General features: G+C 37.8%; 1 protein-coding gene across 1 annotated transcript in view; it reads right to left on the reverse strand.

The window, feature by feature from the left end:
• Positions 1-18,106, reverse strand: part of GPC6 (glypican 6) — a 772,169-nt gene that overhangs the window by 692,101 nt on the left and 61,962 nt on the right. The window lies entirely within an intron of this gene.

The raw sequence follows: 18,106 nt of genomic DNA on the forward strand, positions 1-18,106 counted from the left end.
CACATCCAACTCTACTTTGTTAAGGAAACTTCCCAGTCTCACCACTCACAAGACTCTCTGGCAGTCACACTCTCAAAGCCAGAGACTTTCACTGGGACCGAAGCCCCTTCACAGCAGGTGGCTCCAGTGAGCCAATGGGTGCCCCACTCGACTCCCTAAACACCTACTCAGAATCAGACCAGGTTTCCTACAGCGGAGTCTCAGATGTCTCATTCCATAAAGCCATTTGTTTACGGCTCAGTAACACAGAAACAGCCTGAGCTGGTGCCTCCGAGGAGGAACCCTCAACCAAGGACCCCTTGGGCTTTTATATCCTCACAGTCCAAGCACATGAAACTCTCACTCATCTTCCCGAGTCTTCAGTTCCTGCTGTGTCTCTCAATGTCCATTCTCCGGGCTGCTCCACAGGTCCCAGTGCCCTCTGGGTGCCTTTGTTATGCAAAAGGGTCAGCAGTGCACAGCTTCTGGTCTCGGGTTCTCTCTGCCCACAGCTCAACCTGTAGCTGAAAGTGGAGCTTGTAAACCGATCTACCTGCAACAAATGTATTCCTCAAGAATTTTATAATCTAGAAAATCTGATGAAGCTACAGGCTCCTGGAAATGCACAGAGAATAAAATATTGTACATTTCCCCGATAAAATAATAATAATAAAAATTATTACTTCCTTTTGCCAGGCTTACTGAAAAGTAAAATCCTAACCATAAGACTTGGAAGCAAAATCACTACTAGTTCTATGACACTCAAAAAATAACACGTATCATCCACCAGGTCTACCTGAAGAGCACTCAGCGAAACAGGCAGCAGGATAAGTACAACACAGCTTTGTGCCATGAGGGTTAAAGGGGGTTACCTTGTGATAAATTATGGAATCGAGATTGCAATAAAATAAAGCAGGAAGGAAAGTGCCTACAGCAGCACACACCAGCCCATCTTCTTCAGTGTTTCTTCTTGTCTCTTCCTGTCTCCTAACAGCCCGTGAAAGCTTTCCAAAAACGAAAGGCAGATGGTCAAAGCCTGCTTGACCACTTCTGTAATTTGGAAGATGTTACAGCACAAAGAATGTATCCTTATTATAACTTCAACTGTTGAAATCATAAAATTGATGTATGTACCCAAAAAGCCTACATGTTTTATTTTTCTCATGTTAACAAAATTTTTTAGGATTGATCTTTTCCCTTTTAGGATACAGAGTAATGGAACAATTCTTTCCTTAAATTTCTTTATGTGACTGTTCACCTTACACAAAACCTCTATAAATATTGTGTACCTTCATTTGTTCTACTTACATATGGTATTATCAGTATGCATTATATGCAACTGCAAGTACATAAATGCTTGTATAATGTCAGCACGTCTGGCCTTTATGAGACGCTTGTCATTCCATCACTTTGATATATGTGGGTTGTCACTATAATAGCAATGTCTTGTATATTGGACAGGAAGAACTAGTGACTACAGAGCACAAGGTAGGGCTACACAGTACAGCCCTTGAGTTTTGTATCTGCTCCATTATTTTAATGCATCTGAAATGATGACGAAATTAAGCGCAGACATAGGGACTTCCACTTACCACTGGTATGCTGATATCTGGCTATTGTTATTGAGAGACTTTCTCTATCCTGAACTAACAGACTGATTGGTTTGTCAAATAAACTAATCACCATATGTTTTGATAGAAATCAAACTAATGCTAACACACTACACACACCAAAAAGATTAATCTTTGCAAGGAAAGAGCGCTGACAGCATTTGTCAGTTTAAACACTTCCTGGCAATAGCTCAGCTTGTTAACAGGCAATGAAAGACTGCTCTATTAAGCTCAGGGTGATGCTAAAATGGTTTCATATAAGACAATAGCAATTTTCCTTACCACCAAGTGAGGCTGCCTATTGAGAAAGGCCATGGCACACTACAGGTCTTTGGTATTCATAGGTATTGATTGTAATGAGGAAGACATTTTATTGCTATCTAACATTATAGTGAATTACACAAACAGCTATGTTTTTATTAAGAGTTAGGAGTCATATAAAAACGACTTAGACTGCTGCTTAGTTTAATGGCATTTCTTTTTAATTTTAACTGATGTTCCATACAAATAATAAAATAGATTACACAATCCTTTGGTTTTAATTTAAAACAATACGTTGAAAAGGAGAGGTTTTAATTATTTACAATTTACAATTTACCAAACTATCACTTCCATGAATAAAATGTTTTTCCTGATCAGTACTAGATTATTTTTGGTGCTAAGTGAAATTCTGAGTTCCTGACAGCCAAGTGTGTGGAAACCTCGCCTCAGCATATATTGCAAGGAAAACTTATTGAGGCATAGAAGAATAAAAAAGAACAACAGAAAAGAGTGTCCAGTAACAGAGAGGGAAATGTAAACCTGATTAGCGTCCAGAGGAGAAGAGAGAACTGGCTTTTTGAACTCATTCTGCATTCTGCAGACTCCAGACATCGTGTTGCAGAGTGGTATTTTTTATTTGGGTATCAACGTTGCCAGTCTATCATAAATCTCTGTTGGAGGGATGTTTTAAACTCCCCAGTTTAAATATCCTACTAGCCAAAATCTGGTAAATTCAGGACATGGGATGAGTTTTATTCTATTTTACAGAGACAGTTGTATTTTAGTGCCTAGATAATCCCCTCTGCTAGCGTTTGGAGACCTCTGATAAAAGCAAACCTCTCAAAGAAGTTCCTGGTAAAATTCCTTTATAAGAAGCCTCGTGGAAGACCTTAAATACTAGCTGTCCTAGCTGATGACACAGCTGCAGCTTTGCCCTCTCCCATACCTAGAAGATCTGAAAGAGATCTCTGCTTTATCATTGCATTGTCCCCATAATCTTCTACTTTCAGATATTACAAAGGAGGTATTGCACTGAATTCTGGTCTAGATTATTTGTCCTTGGCATACACATTTCTTGAGAACTTGTCAGGAGTTGTTACATGGGGGTCCAGAAGCTCCACACTTTTACCAGTTGTACACCTTAGAGACTTCAAGAGATTTCACCCACGCGAACCCTTGAAAAGTCTTTGATTCTTTGATACCTTGAGTTCACATCTGGAGAAAAACTACACATTTTTCTCTAAGAGATTTCTTTTTAATTGGTGAGAAAATTGGCATTTTGGTAAAAAGGGTTTTACAGAAATAACATGCAACTTCCCAAAAGTGTTACAACAGATTACTGAGACTAGCAAGCATTGCTATAATAAGGGAACCTTTGTTACACCCAGCAAACACAAACTCCATGCAACTTAAGTGAAAAAACCCATAACTTAAGTGAAATACAGAAAATAGGTGTTTAAGTTGCCCACAGGAGTAAAGGTTCACTGCCCCTCACTGTCCCCCCAGCCAAAGTCAGGGGTGCCACATCCACTCAAAGGCTCCAGGGGGCATGGTGTGGGCTGGCCGCCAGGTGGACCCCATTGACAGCCCAGTGACACCGCTTTCCCTGCCATGTGCTCTGAATGGACATGGACACGTTGGCTGCAGGCCTAGGCCTAGCCCTTCCTCCCTACCCCCACCCCCCACATACACAGAGACAACATGTTTTATTCAACCCATCAATCAAACAATCCGGCGAGATACAAATCCAGTCTCTGACAGGAGTGCTTTAATCCATTACATCCAACATCCTCCTGCTATCACAGTGCAGATATCTGGCTCATAGAAAAGACTCCGTCAATTCCACAATGAAAGGAACTCCTTTCCCCAGAAACCTACAAGATCCACAGGTACAGAGAAGAAAGCTAAAAGATAAGCCATTCTTGGTCACTAAATAATGATGCCTGATAATTTTTATGTTTAATACAAAGTGATCTCTAAGTACCTTTGTACAATTTTGAAGTACTGTGTTGGATTGCACCCATGCTGATGCAGTTGCACTTAAGTGATTCCATTTGATTTAACAACGTAAGGCTGTTGTAAGGAGAATGCAAAAGAGGGACCAGCAATCTACATAAATTAATAGGTTTCAGAGTCAATCTCAGTCTTTATATGCCTGAATGTACATGCTGGATTCTCAATTCATATGTGAGCAAAGTAATACTTTGTACTCAAGACTACTTGCACAGTTTTCATTAAGTCATCATTGTGTATAAAGATGTACAGTCTTGAGACTGGTAAATAAGATTTCACCTATATATTCTTGTATTCTCTCTTCCTTGTTCCTATCATCATAGAAGAAAACTTAAAGAAAGGAGGTGGAGAACGTCGAGAATACTAAATTTCAGTGTGGAGCACACAGTCAGAACATTTAGGGCAGCTCTCAGTTCAGTTTTTGCCCCAAGCATTCTAACGGAGCTCCTGTGCTCTGTCTCAAACTGCCAATAAGGCAAAGTGGGGGGAGGAGGGGAAGGAAGGTCACTTCCCCCGCATTCCTTCTGGCCGTCCTGGTCCAGCTCCAGGATGTCTCTGAGCTTTTGGCTTCTCTCTCTCTCTAGCTGCTGCATTTCAGGACTCCCTTCAAGTGGGAGTCCACCCCCTCCTTCCAAGAGGGGTCTCAAGGGTTTGGGGAAATAAAGCCAATCTCACCCCAAAGTCTCTACTGAGCTTGGTTCTCTGTCTCTCCGTCGGACATCTCTCTGTCTCTTAGCTTGACTCCATGCCATCTTTGCTGCTGCTGTCTCTGCTGCTGCTTTGGTATCTTTCTGCTGCCCACTCACAGTGGAGAAAACTTTCCTCACCTTTTGGCTACGGCACCCAGTTCAGTCTAACACTGTTTTGAGTTTCTGCAGCCCCAGCCGGGGGCTGGGGGGCCTTGGCCCCCAGTGGGATTCCCTGGCCCCTCTCTCCTCATGGTCTCAAACCATGGCTACCTCTCTTCTTCCAGCTACGTAATCTCTTCTTTTCCGGCCTGTTGTAATATGTTTAATTTTGCAGGGGCACTGATTGGGTCAACACCAAGATCACCAACCCCTGGGATTAACCACTTTCCAGCTCCAGGGGAAACCCCTTTTTAACCCATGACACATCCTTTATCAATGAGGATCTATGTACATTTAACCATGTAGTCTGTTAGACAGGACTGTGGGTTTGAAATACCAAACCGAAGCATTTATTACCCCAGGAGAGCAGCATCTGTCCCCATCCTGTTCCTGCCCCATTGCTACCTTGAGCAGAGCCGGGATAAAGGGCAATTACTTTAAAAGTCCCTTTTTTCCTTAGTGCACAGACTCCTTTGGTGAAAAGACTTTCAAATATCTCTAGTGATATAAAAGCAGTTCCTCCAAGGCAGCATATACCATAGCCCATAGCACGAGACCCCTCATTGGTATTTACACCTTCAGAAATATTATCACTAGACAATTGCTCATACACAGTAGTTTTTCTTCCTGGAGTGTTATTTCTATTGTACAGGACATGGCTGCACAATTGCTTTTTTTGAATCTCTGGAAATACATGCTGCATAGCAGAAGGCAGATCAACCTCTTTTTTTTAATAAGTGATCACACTGACAATTAAAATTCCTGGTGACAGGCAAATTGCTGTTAAAATCTATGACTGATTTCTAGTAGAAAAATCTGGAACAGCAGGGACAAGAGCAGCTAGCAGAAAACCTTATTAAAAATCTAGGTAATAAACCTTTTGCAAATATCAATTTTAATTATTTTTTAAATTACCTTTTCCTCTTCCATCTCTTTCATATGGCCCAATCATGTGAAAAGTTAATAATATTTTATAATAAAAAACATTTAATGTTCTTTTTTTTCATCATCTTTAGTGGAGTTTTTCAACAATATGAGCCATTACACTAAAATGGTAATTTCTTCAGCCATCAGTGCACACAGCTGTTTTATAGTTGAACTGTTTCCACCAGTAGAATTTTTTTGACACAAGTACTGCAGCTTCTGGGGCATGATTTTGCTGCAAGGTTTTTATTTATTAAAAAACAGTTTTTACTTTCTAATAATATCTGTACAATGACTGGCCAATTTTGTTGCTACTAATAGGCTTCTTTACAGAGAATTTTTAAAAAATCTGAAAACAATAACAGAAAAGTTTGTAAAACATGGATAAAGAAGTTTTGGAAACAAAGTGCCCATCAATAAGGTATGTGAAAAGGAAAATTCTCCTTAGAAGACCAATGACATTTATTTTCATCTCATACTCTTCCCCTCCCACAGCTAAAAAGGGTTTGGTCAAGAAAAAGCCTGCAGGGTTCTTTTTTTTGTGAGCTGAGATACAGAGCACCTTCATTTTCAGATGTGAAAGATGAAGCAAATTTTTTAAAAGTGATTTGCTTAATGGAAGAAAAAGTGTCATACTAAAAAGTGACACACAGCAGGGAAACATAAAAACCTCTGGGTGCTTACCATTTTAAGTTTCATTCATCTCTCTTTCTTTTTACTTACACTGTAATGATCTTTAAATGGGTGGTAATGAAGAATAATGTACTCTGTGATAAGTGGAATTGGTCATCTCTAACTTGTGACTCACCATGAACAGAGTGTATATTAAACAGTAAATCACAGTCAGGTGTTTAATTCCATCTTCTCTTATTTATTTATTTGCCTAGAGTATGTTCTGCTCTTCCTCAGGTTTTCCTGCCATCAATATGACCATTGTAGTTTAATTCCAGAAGAGACTGACCTGCTCAGAGGTAGATAAAGGAGTAAGTCCAAACAATAACTTTGTGATTGCTCTGACCTTTGCAGGGGCTTAGTGAAATTACTGAGCAGTTTGATCTCTATACCATTTATTATCCACAGCAAATAACTTTTTCTAGATGGTACATGAAGCCAATTGACCAAGGATGTACCTTTAATACATATTAAAGACATCTATGCGTGCAACCAGACAGATGTAGACCAGTTTCTTATGAAGAAAGACCACTTAATTTACCAAAATATCCAGACAGGGACTTAGCATTTCCCAACTAATGCGTTTTAAATTCTTACTCTTGGTTCAGATTCTTTGACTTTCAGGGCCAGATATCTCCTTATCAGCAGCTGAGGATGGTGGGTCGTAGCCCCTTTCCTGACACATGATGAAGGCTGCAGGAGACATCCAGTACTGGAGCTGTTAGCACTGATGCCTGTACTGAGTGTATATATACGAATGCTACCCACAGCATATGCAGGCTGTGAGGGGCCCATATGAAAGAGGGCATTCAGTGGGATGCCACAGCCAGCACAATTCAGCCAGACCAAAGCATCCTCCCTACTTTGATGGACTAAATGAAATGTCTTCACAGACTTCAAAAACTAATGTACCTGGGTTCACAATCCTCTGGAATACACTCAAAAAGTTCAGAGAAAAACAACTTAAGACTGCATGAGGAAGAAAACTTGCTATGTACAGAACGAGTTGCTTAGAATTTATGTTTTTTCTAGTAAAAGTTGTTGTACATATGAGCTCAATTTGATGCCACGTTGTTTAGCGGCAGACAGTGATAATACAAAACACAATGCAATTTACCGCTTCATTTCTTCATAAAGTCTACCCTGAAACATTTACCGCTCCATGTTACAGTAGAGAAGGAGTTTAGCAAAATGAGTAAAGTAGGTAATCTGCAAAACTATAAATAATGCTCTCTGCTTTCCTAAATAATACTTCACACTCTAGTGAAATAACATATTTTAATACCAGATCTGACCTGAATTATTTGTCTAAAATTTCTGAACTTGACTTAGTCACCGTGGACTAGATTTGTATTTATTATTTTATCTACTGATGAAATAGACAGCTCAGTCTGCTCTGCCTGTGGACTTTGACAACTGAGAAAAACTTTAGAAATTAATTTTCAGGTTTTGATTTTGTTTTTAATTAAACAATTGCAAGTGCCGAATATTGCTCAAGTTCTTTCTCAGCTCTCAGTCACAAAGAATATGATTAAACCATGAGATTTTAAAACAAAGCAACACTAATGCTTTATGGGTTTAGTCTGCTTTCACTTACAAAGCAAGATTCCATTACTTCGCCCCCAGAACACAGAACACCATATATATTCTTGCCCACACGCAAATTGTATACTTCCTGTCAGACACTGAACACAGAAAACACATAATCTTTCTGACTTCTGGGCAGCATGGTTGATAACCTCTTCTGTTTGTTTCTCTAGCAACTGCCAGCAATCCCCTGAATCACTTGCCAGGCATGAAGTTTGCAGTTGATTATTTTTATATTCCCCACCCCCCCCTTTTTCAATACAAGTTGTGCAAAACACATTTCTCTTTCAATATCTCTGTTAGAAATTGCAGCAATTTTTCAGTTAATATGCATTTGGGGACACCAGCTAGTGTCTCTGTAGAGTAGTGTGCTGTGACACATAGTAGGTGCAAGTCAGACAGGTTAGTAAACTTTGTTCTGTATTCTCTTGCATAGAGTAAATTTACCTTTAACTAGTCTATAAAAATGGACTGAATTCAGACAAAAGCATTTCTCAATTCACTAGAAATTGTAAAAGACGGAAGATGAATGATAACCTTAGAGTCAAAGGTGTCACTTCACAGGAAGACCTCAAACTTCACTGAAGATTTTCCAAAATAGAAATTAAAAACATATACTCACAAAGACTTAAATTGGCACAGTCCAAAAGATGATAGTTTCAGTATGATATGAGAATGAGATCATAAAAAGAAGGAGGCAGATGGAAAACCAGTCTGCAACCATAAAGGTAACCATTTACAGCTATTATAACCATTGTTCCTTTTCATTTCTCATTATTTGAATCTACTGCCCATTACTGTGTCCAGTTCCGGGTCCCTCAGTTCAGGAAGGATATTGAGGTGCTGGAGCAGGTCCAGAGAAGAGCAACAAGGCTGGTGAAGGGACTCGAGCACAAGTCCTGTGAGGAGAGGCTTAGGGAGCTGGAGTTGTTCATCCTGGAGAAGAGGAGGCTCAGGGGAGACCTCATCACTCTCTACAACTACCTGAAAGGAGGTTGTAGCCAGGTGGGGGTCGGTCTCTTCTCCCAGACAACTATCAGTAAGACAAGAGGGCATGGTCTTAAGCTCTGCCAGTGGAGGTTTAGGTTAGATATTGGGAATAAATTTTTTACCGAGAGAGTAATCAGACATTGGAATTGGCTGCCCAGGGAGGTGGTGGATTTTCCGTTCTTGGAGGTTTTTAAGATGAGACTGGATGTGGCACTTAGTGTCATGGTCTAGTAACCATGGCAGTAGTGGATCAAGGGTTGGACTTGATGATCTCAGAGGTCTTTTCCAACTTGGCTGATTCTGTGATTCTATGACAGGTGCTTAGTGTGAAAGAAGCTGGTCCTGAATTAAAAGCACGATTTTAACAGTTCAAATATCTATACTGATCCTATGCAGTTCAGTTTCAAGACAAAGTTAATAAAAGCAAAGCAACATTCAAAAGCCAGTGGTTGGTAACTTACACAAAATGTAGGCAATTCAGCAGTAAATGCTTCATTCCTGCTGGTTAAACTTACCATCTTTTTATGCATAGGTACTCTCTGACTTAAATAGATCTAAATTAATTGATCAGCAATTTCAATTAAGTTCAAAAGCAAACCACAAAGGACACTACATGCAGATTTCAGCTTGTGCAATAAGGGTGTAGAACCATTCCCATACCTAAATAATATACTCATACAGAAGATACTTCTGTAGCTCTGGAGCTACCTTTCAACCAAGTCATCTTCGGTGTATGATGCTCCCGAGCTCAAACTTCATGTAGGAACATTGCAGTATAATGGTCAGTTAACACTGAAATCCTTTAAGTACTTCATCCACATTAATCCCAAATGAGTATCTCATGATTAATTTTATCAAAACAAATTCCAAAAGAATTGGTAATGATTAAGTTGTTGTCGCAGAACATTACTATTACTTTTATGTATTTGTGTGGACTATGTCTGCTTTCTAGACCGTATCTTTGAAAGTATTTTTTAGTGACAGTGGCCCAGCGTGACTTAAATGAGCTGTGATACCTACATATCTAAAATTAGCAGCTGTAAATCCAGGCACCAGAGTCTAACCTGAATGTCACTAATCTGACAAAATTCTTCTTGACTGTAGCAGTGAATTCCTTGTTTCCCCTCCTGATTCTCTGTAAATCCTGCTCAAAGATTTTTAAAAATGTTAAACTGCCTGCATGCACATAAATTCTGGAATAGGAAATTAAGAGGCAAGTGTTTTGACTGTTCCCCCCACCCCAGCTTTGAATATGGAGCATTTAAAGCTGAATGCTTTGTCATCTCTTAAAGAATACAGTGGTATTTAACTAACAAATATGAACCAGAGATAATGCCTCTTTTCTAAATTTATCATTAGATCCTTTCTATTTTGAAGAAAGATTGCAGTATTCTTAGTCTGAAAATTTTCTTAGTTTACTCATTTTACAGTAAGGTCACATAAGCCTCAATAAAATTTAAGAGCACCAACAAATTGTAGAATTTTATTTGATGCATGTTTTTTAGTTTAGGTGAACTTAATATGCAATTTTTACTTCTCTTTTGTATTTTGTATGAGACATCTATTGGAAATACACTTTGCTAATATATGGTCAGGGTGGCTATAGCATGAAAATGAGAAAAAATAAATGCAATGAGATTATATGTGTGGAAGTGGAAAAATGTAAACAACAGAGTCTACAATAACCACATCTATAGAAATATCACCTATAGTATTAACTGCATTAATACTGAGTCCAATTGTAAAAGACTATAATGATGCATAAGTGAAAATCCATGACCTAAAATTTGGATTTGCATCCACTGGAGAGAATTTCTAAGGCATGTATGAAGATATGATACAAATGCTAGGCTCTTAACATTTCTCAGGAATATATTTTAGAAAATTCTTGGCTGAAAACACTATAAAAGCTGATTTTTTTTTTGTTTGTTACCAAAATTATTATGACTCTATAGTCTAAATTCGTGGACTAAAAAACAAGTACAATTGTTCCGGAGGAGCATGGGAAAAATTATCATTATTATCTAGAAAACAAGAAGTTATGAATGTAAAATGAAAATGTACTGGTTTCTAAGTTTTGGAAAGAGACAAAGTACATTTTCATAAAATTCAAAAGTGTAAGCTCTACCTTTCTTACTAGCAACAAATTTGTAATAAGATCAAAGATAAGGACATTGGAAGATTTATATGTAATTTTCCCATAATTATCTTCATAATGAATTATGTAGTGTAAAGTATCTTATTTACATTATTTAAAACTTTTCTTAAAAAATTGAGATCAAGAATTATCACTACAATTATGGAGGTAACATCAATGACTATAAAGGTTCAATTCTAAACATTTTTCTCTTTGTATTAGGATTTTTTTTACCAAAAATAAGAACTTGCCTTTGTCATCACAGAATTGTGGTGTTTGGGGCTTTGGGTTGTTGTTTTTTTTTAAACTCATCAATTTTTGAATTCTCACCCAGCTTGCCGATTCTGCTCATCCTCCTCTCCAACCCATTTTGGTGGAAATTTCATTAGACTAGTCTTTATTTCACTGTCTGTGCCATTACTAAGACTGTGCAAATATGCAAGATTGAGGACCTATTCCTATAGAACACGTTAGCTTGACAGGGAACAATAAACTCTGCATAGTTTCCCCACTAATTACATGATCACATAATAGTAATGTAATTTCCTTTTTTCATACTTTCTTATGAAAATGTCATGTGAAACAATGTCAGAAGATTTATTTGGCAAGAGAGATGACATCTGGTTCATCACCTTCTCAAGAACTGTTATGCTGTCACAAAAGGATATTGGATTGGTATCACACAAGTTCTCCTTGATAAATTCATGTTGGCTATTACTCATCTCCCTGCTATTCTGCAGGTGTTTACAGTTAATTTGATTTATTTGTTCCAGTTGTTGGGGTTTTTTTTAAATGACATTTAAATTATGGTGATGGGTCTGTAATTCCCCAGCTCTCCCTTTCTCTCCTTTATAAAAGCAGGCATCAAGTCAGTTCTTTTTGAATTTTCTGAAACTTTCTCCATCTTCACAACAGAGAACTGCTAATGGATCTTGAGAAGACTTCATCTAGTTACTTAAATGCTATACAATAAACTTCATTAAACACAGATTATTTTCAAATACATAATTGGTTCTTTGTAGTCTTTCAGAAGCTCTTTCATCGTTGCAGTCTGACATCTTAGCCCATTCCTAGGCTAAGTAGTTGTATTAATGCCAAGTAGCTCCAGTTAAGGAAAAATGAAAAAGATATTAAACACTTTTGCAGGTTTAATACCATTTTTCAGTTTATTTCCTTCCCTGTTTGATAGCATATCAACGTTTTTATTTTCCTTGCTCTGATTATTAATGTGTTTATAAAATGACTTTTAGTTTCTCTTTATGTCCTTTTTTTATGTCATGCATAATTCTGTATCTTGGCTTTTCCAGTTTTGTCCCCTTTCCTATTAGTGTTATTTCATTTACACTAATTTCGTAATTTGACCTAGTTTCCACTTTCTGAAGATGTTTTTTCTTTCCTGGGTCTCAAGCACTGAAGTCAAGGCTTACTTAAGGGAGCTACTTTCTAGGCGTCACAAGTATTGAGACAGTTTGTGCTTCTCCCTTAAATATAATTTCTAGGGGGAACTGCCATTGCTTGTAAATGCTTTTCCCTTAGATTTATTTGCAATGAGATCTGACTCATCAGCCCAACTAGTTTGTTCTCTTGTAATTTATTGGTTTTATTATGATCTGCACTTTCTGTTCCTTGATGCAATAAATTATATTATGTCCACACTAAGCAAGTTAAAGAAAGTGAGAGTAAATCCCTTTCATATTTTCAACTACATTTTTTTCCTAGGGCTTCCTGCTAGCTGCCTTCAAAGAACCACAGAGAGATTGAGTCTGGGAGGGACCTCTGGAGGAGATTAGTCCAGGCTTCTGCTCAAGAGGGCACTTAATGGAAAAACTGGATCAGATTGCTCAGTGTTTCAAGTCAGTGGACTTTAGAAATTCTCCAGGGAAAAGATTGAAGTTGATTCCAATATCTCTCTGTAGTTTTTTTTCTTAGTATAAACCACTTCTGCTCTAAATTATTGTTATTCCTTATATTCAGTTGAAATCATTTGGAGTTTGTGAGAGCACTTCTTGTCCTTTCATTACTCACTTCCGAAAGAGTCTGTTTTGTCTGTAATGTTCTACAGATAGTGGCATAGATATAATTAGATATAATTCCTGCTTTCAGGCTGATGAGCAGGTTGTTACAGGCCTGGACCAAGGTTCTCCTCCTGCAGAACTGCAACACGGTAGTCACTCCTGTGAGTATTACCACACAGGGTTATGCCAGTCATGATCTAGGACCCTGTGGGTTTGTTCCCATGGCCTGCTGCAAACCCAAAGGATGGCCCTGCCCCCCAGCCTGTCAGCTACTTTCCCTCTACTGCAGTAACCTACTTGCTTTACAAATAAACTAACATATATTCTTGCACAGAAACACTGAACATTGTACATTTCTGAGTCAAGCTTAAAAGGGAAACTGGGATACTGCAAACCATCTACTCATAACACTGCGCTTTAATACGCTTTGAAAATTTAATCCAGGCAATTACAATACCTGCTAGTGGCTAATATGTTAAAGATCCATCACATAAATCTTCCTGTTATGGCAAAGAGAAACTTTGCAATCTTTCACCTGAAACCTAAACCAATAGTAAAACACTAGAAAGAAAACTTTGCCATTGAAACATCTTTGTGTATCTATGTTAAAACGTAATCTCCATGGTATAATCTCAGATAAGGATATATAACTGAGGCACCCATACCTAAAATGCATAATTACCTTTGCAATAAAAAGATGTTTTATTTTCTTTGTATTAAAAGATGGAGTTCTTTCTTGTAAAACTGAATATTCACTTCAGCACTAGAACCAAAACAAAGGGTTTATAAGGCCATGATACAACTGGGATTCTTTTAGGAAGCACCATGTGAAGTTATTTTTTCCTCACCCATGTACAACTTTAGATATTTTGCAATGATTTTGCCAATCACTGGAAATAAAGAAATAACAGAAGTCAAAATAAATGACATGGGGTGAGAGTTGAAAACAGTCTGTGAGGGTACTTAATTCTCTGTCTTGACACGGTGTATCCCAGAGGCTCTCTACCCTGCCACCAATAACAACTGTCAGACTGTGCAATCCAGTACCTCCACAGATAAAATAATTGCCAGAAACCTCTGGATACAACAACATTAATCCACTTCATCAGTCATAAGTCACAGTCTTCCGCTGCAGCTCACAGAGTTCAAATCAGGACTGGAGCCCACCAACAGCTAGAAACTGTCCTTTGAACTACCTCTGCTCTCTCTCTTTTTTTCAGGAAGGCTTCCCCAGCACATTGTAGAGAGGTCCTCAGAATTTGTTGAATGACAACAATCTAGATGTTTAGGTTTGTGTCTGTCATACACGGACTTTAAAATGTCTGTAAACATTCATATCTCAGAAGAAACAATAAAGACACTGCAAATAAAATTCGGCCATGCTTTAAAACATACCAAGAAGCATGGTATGCATTTACATTCAGATGCTCCTCTGGTATTTTTTTTTCTTAGCTGACATGGAGGTTTAACTCTTGAATGCAAAAGAAATGATTTGGGAAGGTAAAAATTGCTTTATGCAGATGGCAACTCTTGATGTTTGACAAAGCTTTCTCAGGTTCAATAATAGGAGTTCATTCAAATGTTTAAAAGAATCCATATCCAACTTCCAAGTCTCAGCAGTATCTACCCAATCTATAGCTAGATCATTTAATTCCAAACATACTTTAGGAACACTGTTAACTGAGAAAGAAGCAATTTCACCAGAAGTTAACCAGTGATTTCTCTTGGAAAAAAAAATGGAGAAGAAAATGAAGGTGTAGTAGGCAAAGTACTTTTTTCTTTTTTGATCTTTGTTTTTTCAAAATTTATTCAGCTGTATAAGGTCAATGCAATAATAAAGGCTAATTTCCTGTGGCAATCATCTTCAAAGGGAATTAAAATTAAAGCATGTATTCTGGAGACATAGTGATAAAAGAGGTTCAAACAATCCCCATTATTTCAAATAATGTTGAAAAATGATACTCAAGAACGGTTTTCAACTTATTTCTAGCTATTCATTTTGGATTAACATAAAATAAGCTACTTCAAGTATTACCATCCTTGTGCAATGTATTTATATCAATATGATTACTATCTTCAGTGAAAGGTTTAATATCAACATATATGTAATTACTGGAAATGTTTCAATTTATATTAAAAAATGAAAATGTAAGATCAGCAACAACTGCCTCAACTAAATAAAATGTATAAATGTTCTCATTACTGAAGTTACGTCTCTTCCACAGCAAAAACTGAGCCACTCAGCTTCATTTCTAAAATTATACTTACCAACTTTGCTGACTGTCTTTACACAGGGTTTATATGTAGCTTGAAAGGATTTATTCAGCAGTTTGAAAATATTTATTCTGAAAGCACTTAACCCTTTGTAAAGGTAAAGAATAATTAAAATTAGAAAACCAGAAACTTATATTATTTCAATCTTTTACTTATGTATGACATCTCTGTACATATTGACATTGCAATCTAACAATAGTTCAGTTAAGTTACTGACATGTTTTGTACACGATGATTTCCCTATACAGCTGAGGAAAAAAATAAAAAGCGTATATCGAATTTCTAGAACAAATAATTTTTATTTTTAATTATTGTGACTCTAAGAAATTAATGGAATAATGTCTTCAGAAAATCTTTATCAATGGATCTTAATAAAAAACGCAAGTAAAGAAGCCTGGAGTAAAGATTCCTTCTCTGTCCACTTTTGAGGGAAATAAGAAAACATGCCAAAGCTCTAGAATTACACACATTTATATCTTGACACTGTGAGAAATCAAAAGTCTGTTCATAGCAAATACTATTTCTTTTTAAATAGGGTCAGAGGTAAAAGGAAGAATAAGGCAATAATCTACAGTAACATCTGAAGAATCACGGGGAGAAGGAGAGAGACATAACCAGACACATTTAAGTCTCCAGACAAGGCTCATAAATATGACACAGACCTATCGGGAGCAGCCTACCCTGCTTGGGCACAAGACCTAGCATCTGGAAACCAGCAGAAAACACAGCACATCTCAAGCAGATCTAATGTCTTCATGGGACAAGTCAGAGTAGCCCCAGATGGTGCAAAACACATTGAAAAACAACACATGAAATGCTGCTGATGTTTCTTTAGTAAGCTGTGGACAACGGGCGACCATAACTACAGAAGTCTGCCCCCGACTCAGCTTCATTCAGCAGAGTGGTACAGAAGAGACTTTGCTTACAGGGCTCACAGAGCATGCCATGACTCTGGGGAAGTTTCTAAAAAATTGTGCAGACAACTAGAATGCCATGTGAACCTGGTGAGCCAAATAAACCTACTGACATAATCCTAAGTGTGATACTAGAAAAAAAAAAAAAGGAAAAAAAAAGAAGGGTGGAGCGGTGTTGGGCGGGGTGTCAATACAATACCAAATGATCAAATAACAGACTAGAAACTTAGCAGTATGATAGAGAGGGTCTGAGGATTTATAATTACTCCCTAAATGTATGAGTCATCACTATATGTACATGCCACTGCTGCAGAACAAAAGCAGTTATCAGTCAGCAGTTATCATATGAGACCCTGGAAGTATTTATTTTCTTCTATTTAGCACTAGTGGATCTTTTCCACTGTTTTGGGGCAAGTTAGACTAGACAAATTGAAGAGCCCAGATGAAAACAAGAAGACACTAAAAGACCAAAACATGTAATTTTAATGAAGGAAAGCCAGAAGAAGCCCATGAGGTGTAGCTGAGAGCAGGAGGGAGCAAGGGGAGAAGCATTTGACTGGAGTGAGCAGGAGCTGGAGCAGAAAACACAACGATCCTTGAGTTCCTTGTGGCCATGGCAGATAGGAAGAGATTATCTTAATTTGCAGAAAAGAAAATTTATGTTTGAACTCAGGAAAAGCTTTCTCACAGAATATTCACCAGCATCTGTCACATACGGATGTACTTGATCCTGCTTTCAGTATAGGTGATGAATTAGATGATCTCTTCAAGACAGTTTGAGCTTTACATTTCTATGATTTAATGATCTCAGCTGTCTAAGAAACTTATGAATATTTGCCTGTAAACAACAGCTTCTACTGCAAATTAGCCGCAAAACTAAATTGTACAATACCAATTAGTAGGTACTAATACTGAAATATTCCTGAATTACGAATGCAAAGCTTACTGTTCTTCATCCCATTTCTAATCCTGTGAACCATTCAGCCTTATGCCTGTCTGGATGCATCAAAGTACGATTTCTGTTGACAAGCATTGTCAGTACCGTCATCACAAATGCTCAACTCATGATTTAAAAAATAACATCACTATAAAAAAGAAAAAAAAAATGGAAGGCAAATAAACTATGCTTACACCATCATTGGAGCTGCACATAATTTCCAACATGTTTTCTTTCATCTGCTTATTTCTGCAATAGGTTTTTTTGCAATGCAGGATTTATGCAGAAGTATCTTAGACGTTAGAACAGTATCAAATAAATCCCACACATTTTGCTATTCCTCTAAGAGAGAGAAGATGGGGGATTTAGAGTAATGCAGTTTCCTGAATTTAGTGGGAGCAGCAGCTTGAGTTTAGTGCCTTGAGAACTCCCGACGAAGGAAAGTTTTATAGGACTTAATGGCACAACATACTCATGGTTTTTGACTGGCGTGGTTTTTGACAAAACAGAGTGGAATAGCTTCAGAAAAACAGAACAAAACCAAACATAAAAAGCTTTTGAAGGCCAACACTTAAACAGTAGAGGCTAATGCAATATTAAGGTAAGTGAATGGTTTTTCCTAAGGGCCACTGAACTAGAGACCGTATTATAGCCAGGGCTGAATGCATAAATGCCAGAAGGTCCCTCTGTAGATTGGTGTCAACTAAGCGGACTCTCTTCTCCTTTTTCTTTGGGGTTGAGTATGTTTTAAGTCTTCTTCTCATGTGTGGTCTCATATGAGAAATAATAACAATAATGGAAAAAAAAGAAACATGCCAAAATCTCTCTCTATCTCTCTGGGAAGAAACACAGTTTCTGTGTTGCCTGGCCCCTCTTTTCCTCCTGCCAGTGTTTCTGTGCTTCCCAGGTGTTGCTGCTGGCCACCATATCAGCACCTGTTGAGCA

Source organism: Chiroxiphia lanceolata, chromosome 2, assembly GCF_009829145.1.
Source record: "Chiroxiphia lanceolata isolate bChiLan1 chromosome 2, bChiLan1.pri, whole genome shotgun sequence".
Lineage (NCBI taxonomy): Eukaryota > Metazoa > Chordata > Aves > Passeriformes > Pipridae > Chiroxiphia > Chiroxiphia lanceolata.